This window comes from Pistacia vera, unplaced genomic scaffold (genome assembly GCF_008641045.1).
Source record: "Pistacia vera cultivar Batoury unplaced genomic scaffold, PisVer_v2 Contig153, whole genome shotgun sequence".
Taxonomy (NCBI): domain Eukaryota; kingdom Viridiplantae; phylum Streptophyta; class Magnoliopsida; order Sapindales; family Anacardiaceae; genus Pistacia; species Pistacia vera.
Genome location: NW_022195608.1, coordinates 544,598 through 551,767, shown reverse-complemented (window position 1 = coordinate 551,767; position 7,170 = coordinate 544,598). Strand labels below are relative to the sequence as shown.

The 7,170-nt window shown below is 37.6% G+C and overlaps 1 pseudogene; it reads left to right on the top strand.

Annotated features, from left to right (window-relative positions):
• The first annotated feature begins 1,761 nt into the window (after window positions 1–1,761).
• LOC116124545 lies at window positions 1,762–3,470 on the top strand (annotated as a pseudogene).
• The last annotated feature ends 3,700 nt before the right edge of the window (window positions 3,471–7,170 follow it).

Genomic DNA, 7,170 nt, shown 5'->3' with positions numbered 1-7,170 from the left:
ATTAAGCATTCAGAAATCACAGTTAAGCTCTTGCACTTTCACCCCCAAGCTTCTTGCTGATTCCAATGACATCTTAGCGTTACTAGGGTCCTCACAACTGCAATAGAGTTATTAGGGCCTTCACAATCACAAAGGCACCCTCTGCAGGCCCAGCAAGATTGTGGCTCACATCACAAGATTTTGTCTCAACAATTGTAATAGTAGATTTTACCGTCTACATCAACCACTAATCACAACCTTGTATTTTGTTTAGGTAAATATTAAATCATTAGTGTTTAGAGTTTAGCTTGAATGTGCTAAACAGGGATTAGACCAATGGTATGAACATTTGAGACATGAAATCATATTTGCTGAGTCTTTTTTACAGAGTAGAGGTATGCATTCGTTTCCATTTGAGTTGCATGCAAACCTTGAATTTATGAATGAACGAAAAAATTATAAGAAATAAGGTAAAATCTACTAACAAAGAAACAGAAAACGTGAAAATGAAAAAGAAATGACGAAAGAATATATTTAATTAGAGAAAAGTTTCATCCTTGCAAAACAAATATAATTAGAACAGAGTTGATAACAGATGTAAGAATGACCTTATAAAATTCAGTTATAAGAAAACTTGAATAGAAATTTATTAATAAATGATCTCAATATAAATGCAGATTATCAGATCATTAAGTATCTGATTTACCCTTAATCCATTTAATTATTTAGTTTAGCTTAGCCATGGCACATATATTTCATTCACGTGAAACAATACTCCAGTAGTGGGAGACTTGAAGAAAATTAAAACTTTTTGACTTAAGTCTACTCTGTGATACAAAGTCCCTAAAGAAATCTTGAAGATAAGTCAAACCAACCAAAAGGTAAAAAATCTTCTTTCTTAATGTTGGTCCCATTCTCCATAAACTTCTTCATCCAAGATGTTCAGCAGGTTTTTCCAAGGACCCATCTGAACTTGGTTGGTGATTTTTATTCAGATTATCGACATTTCTCATCAATTCCCCATTCTAAACAGAGCGCAAAACAGGAGATGCGAGTGTCGGTTTCGGGACACTTGCTATTACTGTGCAATGCCAAAAGCCTAATCATAAATTCTTCATAGATACCGATTCTTTCTGCATGGAGAAGCATATATCTGAAACTATAAAGGAAACAATTATATGGTGAGACAAGAAGAAATACTTGTTCAAGTCAAGTAATGTTGCTTGTTGACCAAGACTTAAGAGATAATATAAGAAATCTAATTATAGAAATAGTACTAGATGTTCTTTGTTTTATTATCTTTTTTAAATGCAAGGCCACAGGGGTACCATTAATTGAATTGACTCCTGGAAACCAAAAGACTCCTGAATAAAATGATCAATGATAAATACTTTTCAAAAGGAAAACGAAAGGACAGCCCAGGACAGTGGTAGTCTTCTCATTACTCCAGATTATCCAAGATAGTGACAAGTCTAAGTATCCTGAATTGTTATTTTCTTCCCGTTCAAAAGAAGTGTGACTTTTGGAAAGCAATTTAACTATCCAATTTCAATGATCAACCTCAACACCACTTCCTGTACTTTTCTCTTTTTCTCTTTTGAAGCAAAAAGATCAAGAACCCTATACCGATCACAAACCCCACATTTTTCTCTCTTCCATAAACAGACTTCAATTTTTAATCTTCAAGACTGACTCTTGACTTTCTCTCTCCCTTTCTCCCAAAGAAACCCACATACCTATTTCAAGAGACGGTTTTTTAAACATCATTTGTGAGTTCCAACAATGAAGGAAGGGGTACAACTTGGCGTTGAAGTAAGACAAGAGTTGATGCTTTCACCAAGTGATGGGATTCCTACAAAGAAGCTAGCCCATTTTCTCAAACCTACCATTAGATCTTCAAAAGGTGTGGTTTTTGAGCTTCCTTCCGACTGTCTAGACCATTTACCACCCACTTTTGAGCCAAAAAAGTGGCCTTTGAAAGTGGCTTATCATGGATGGAGGTTCCCACAAACAGACGGGAGAAAATGGGTGGAAAAAATGGCTGCTTTGCATGAATGTACATGGGAGAAAGCTGGTCTACAAGAAGCGATCTTGAATTCTGTCTATAAAATTAAAAGAAATGATGATTTGGTTCTTGGTCTTGCAGAGAAATGATATCCTGAAACTAAAAGTTTCAGTTTTTTCTTGGGGTGAAGCTACAATCACTCTAGAAGATTTGCTGATTGTAGAGTACTCTGTGTTAAAGTCCCCTGTTTTTTGCCCTGTTGAAACAGATTAGTTGAATAAGTTGGAAAAGAAATTGAATCAAGTAAGATCAGAACTCAACAAGAGTACAAGCAAGAAGGCATTACATAGTTCATGGATCACGGTCTGTTCTTAGCCCCTATAATGTAATTGTCAAATCTGTATTTCCTATTGCAGTACGTTTAACTAGAGGGACTAGAATTGCACTTGCACCTGCTGTTCTTGCCGGCATTTACAAAGATTTGAGTTCATTGAAAGAAAACATTGTTGTTACAAAGATTTTGGGAAAGGTTTTTGCACTTGAGGCCAGAGCCTAATTTGATCAAAACGATTGAACCGAGATTTGCTTGTTGGCATGAGCAATTTATTGTTGTTGAGAATGTGAGGAAAGCAATAGATTCAGCGAAAGGCGATTCAATTGGCGTCCCTATGTAAAACCTGTTACAAATTGGAACTCTCCCAAGTTTTATGGAGAAAAAGAAATGTTGATTTCTGTTGATCCTAATTTATCTGAAGAACTACAGTCATTTGCTCATTGCTTGAGGGTTTCTGAGCTAGTTGGCTTTGAATGTATAGAACAATACCTTCCACATCGTGTTGCAATGCAATTTGGAATGGATCAAGATCTTCCACCTCCTGTTGCTCGAATCAATAAGACTCCTTCTATTGCTTGGAACTATTACAGTAAGCCAATTTGTTACGATTTGTACATTCCATAACGGCTGAATGAGGGAGATGTAACAAGCCTATACTCAGAGTGGTGGAAACAACCGATCTCATGTCTGCAAGGTGCTAGTGAGTGTAGCTTCACTGGTACTAAAAAGACCATGGAGATGGCAAAAGGAAAGAGGGAAGCTGATGCTTCATCAAGGTTTAAGACAAAGCCAAAGATATTGGGAGGAACAAATGCAAAGAGTTTTATTAAAAGGTTCAAAATAACACCGAGGTTTGATGGAATGAATAAAGTTGATGGTGTCTCTGCTCATTCTAGTTCCATGCTGAAGAGTTCGAGGGAAGGGAATGATTCCTTGGTTCCTCCGAGTTTTCCTCCAAAATCTATTGTGGCTGAAACAAAAGATTCAGCAAAAGAATTTGATATGACTACTGCAGATTTTATGAAATCTATTATAAAGCATGATGATGGGAATAGTAGACAGGTTCCAGATGTTAAACATACGTCAAGTCAATCTCAAAAAATTTCCTCTTCAGCCACAGGTGATGGGGCTTTGATCTACAGACAGAATTGACAGAAAACATGATGCAGGATGAACCTAAGATTGTGGAAGTTGTACCAAAGGCACTTAGTGAACTTGCAACTGATAGCAAAGCAAGTGATCAAGATCATGATATGGTGAGGATGTAGGATGGTGAAAGAGATGGCAGTAAAAATGCAATGGAGATACTAGAATTGCAATTTGAAGAACGGGTTGATAAGCTTGAGAGGACCTTGGCACAGTTGAAAGCTGCAAGATTTGCTCCTAAATGACCTGTTTTTATCCATTGACATTGGAATGAATTTGAAGATTAACATGATATGTTATGGTCTAGCATTTAGCTCATATATCAGGTTCACTATGTATCACTTTTGTTCTCGATTCATGGTGATCTTAGTGTAAATAATATTGTACTTGAACCCTTTGTTTCACAGAAATCTGATAAGCTTCTCCTTTTTATTATTCTGACAATCCAATCATGGTAAAGTGGAGATGGTTTAATTTCTGAATGCGAGAAACAGATATTATGTTTGTAGTTACATATAGCACAGCTTGTCTTTAGCACTGATGTTCACAACTGTCAATGGATATGCTATACGGATAAAAGTTCTCGACGCTTATACATGCCTTCTCTTCTTCCTTGAAATCTTTATGCAGGTCTATCATTATTTTACTCTTAAATCCACTGTCAGGTCAGTGGATGAGCTGGGGTAATTATATGCTACAGGGATCATTGGGTTCTAATGATGGCAACAAAAGAGATTTATATATAGCAGCCTGCTGACAACACCATGATGTTCATTTTGATTCACAGACTGTTATTAAATACTAAAGTTGTGTTGAAAATTGCAATATATATTATACTGTATGTGGTCTGGCACTGTTTGTGACAACTTGACAGGCCATGTCCTAGAGTTCAGCCTTACACCTCCTCATTTGAAAGATGATACATTTTATCCTTACAATGAAGCTGATTGGAGGATAGAGTTGGGTGGTAAGATAAATCCTTCTTTACTTGATTTAAAGCATTTGTGCTCCTTAGACTTGAGCGATAATGATTTTCATGGAATTCAGGCTCCTTTATTTCTTAGTTATATGCAGAATTTAAGATACCTTAATCTCTCTTATGCTGGTTTTGGGGGGATAAATCCCCACCAACTTGGAAACTCTCTAATTTCCAATATCTTGACCTCGGAGGCATATTCTTAGAAGCTATCTTGTGTTTCTTTGCTGAAATTATTTAGTAATAGTATACTAACATAAGTTAAATAATAAAATTCAGATTCTAGGATTAGAAATTTTCCACAGCGCGCAATCGATCACAGACAAATATAAGTCCCATTACATTCGTACATCTTTGAAAGTTTGATGCTAGTTAATCATTATTTCCCTCCAAAACCACTAGTGGGTCAGTGAGATTAGTTGTGTTATATTGACTGCCATGAAAAGAAAAAAATTATAAATAGCGATCTACTGATAACAGTCTCATTCTCATTTCCCTTCCATGTAGTTTCTGTTTGCAGGTGTTTGCCAATCAGAAGTTACCATGAGTGTCATCAAATTTCTTTGTTTGAGTTGCTAGGTATAGCAACCATCAAAATTAGCTTCTGCAATGGAAGCTCTTGTGTAGGTTTCATCGAAAGCGAGAGACGAGCACTTTTAAGGTTGAAGCAAGATCTCCTAGATCCTTCTAGTCAGCTTGCCTCTTGGATTGGTGATGGAGATTGTTGCACATGGGCAGATGTTGTATGCAACAAGTCTACTGGCCATGTCCTCAAGCTCCACCTTGGAAATCCTTTTGCCAATCACAAACCATCATATGCTGACTTTAAATCTTATCAGAGGTCAAAGCTTTGTGGTAAGATAAATTCCTCTTGTTGATCAAGATGATATTATGCTGGAAACTCAGGAAGTTGGTTACTTTTTTGTAATACTGGAGCTGCATATTCTGGCGACAAAAATCTGGTGTTCTGTTGCTGTTAGTTTCTACTGTAATGCACCAGCATTTCTTTGTTTTTTATAATGTTTATCTTAGGTGAATTCCGCTAGAAATCTGCTGTTGATTAGGTGCAGATGTAATGTGATGTTTGTAGTTGTTAGTAAAGTATGGCTATTTAAATTTTGATTTTAAACTGCTGCAGAGTAGGTGTAACTGCAGTGCAAACCATGTTTATTTCCATTTCTGTTCAATGAAAGTTAATTCCCTGTGAAACATCTTGAGTGTGTGTGTGACCCAACATAACAGCTACATTTCCTTAGAATTCTCCAGCTTCAAAACCTTCTTTGGTATCAGAGCCTCTGAGGTTTTTCAGACTAAAACCTCAACTCTTCAAACACAGCTCAACTCCCTTAAGTCCCTCCATGGCAACAAATCCAGCACCACTTTCTCCACCTCTTCAATGGTGAGCAGTACCATGTTTGGGCTGTCAAAATGAAGACCTATTTGAGAGGCCATTCCTTATGGCAATATATGGAGGAAGAGAGACAACTCTCTCAACTTGGAGCAAACCCAACACTGAATCAGATTGGATTCATGAAGAGGAGGTTGTAAAGGCTCCAAGAGCACTCTCCTGCATCCATTCTCTAGTACTGACCATTCTTCTCCAGGATAATGGCTTGTGATACTCTAAAAAAGCTTGGACAAGCTCAAGGAGGATTTTGGGGAAGTACCCAAACAAAAACATGCAGATCCTAAACTTGAGGAGAGAGTTTGAAGTGCTCAAAATGCAAGAAACTGAAAATGTCAAGGAGTATGTGGATAAATTAATGAATGTTGTGAACAAGATTAAGTTGCTTGGGGAGAGTGACTGTCAGAGGATTGTGGGAAGGTTTTGGTTAGTTAACCCGAAAGTTTTTGAAGCAAAAATCTCCTCACTTGAAGACTCAAAAGACTTGTCCCAGATCAGCCTAGCTGAACTTGTGCATTCCTTTCAAGCACAAGAACAGAGGAGGTTGCTGAGCAGGAAGATTTGGGTGAAGACTATGTTTGCAAGTCAAAAAAAGAAGGGATTTCAAGGGAAAGGAGGTACGTTGAGAGAAGAAGGGGAAAGAAAAGCTGAGTAATCAAGGAGGAAAGAATATGGGTGCAGCAAGAACTTTTGCTCCTTGTCCTCACTGTAGGAAAAAGAACCACTCTGAAATGATGTTGGTTCAGGCCTAGCATTCATGTAGGTCTTGTAAACAATTTGGGCACATTGAAAGAGTGTGTAAGAACAAGGGATCAGCAGAACATAAGCTCAAGCTGTGGAAAGTTCCCAGCACTCCCAACAGACAGAAAGAGAGTACAAAGCAGCTGTTTGTGTCTTTGAATGCATGGTTGCACAGCCCTGAAGTGTGGTTGATTGACGCGCTGCACCAACCATATGCCCCAAATGCCAGCAATTTCGTGAGCCTAGATGAGGGTTACCAATCTAAGGTGAAGTGGAAATGCTGAACTGCTGGAGGTAAAAGGCAAAGGTATGTTGCTGTCCAAACAAAAACAGGTACTAAACTCATAGCTGATGTTTTGTTTGTGCCTAAAATCAGTTTGAGCCTACTTAGTGTAGGACAAATGTTAGAAGAAAATTATTCTCTACATTTCAAGGACCTCACTTGTGTTATTTTGAGAGTGATGGGACTGAATTGATGAAGGCTAGAATGCAAGGAAAAGGTTTTCCCTATAGAATGGGAAAGGTTACTTTTCAACACTACTCGTAGGATAGATGATTCAGAGTTGTGGCATAGGGATTTGGAC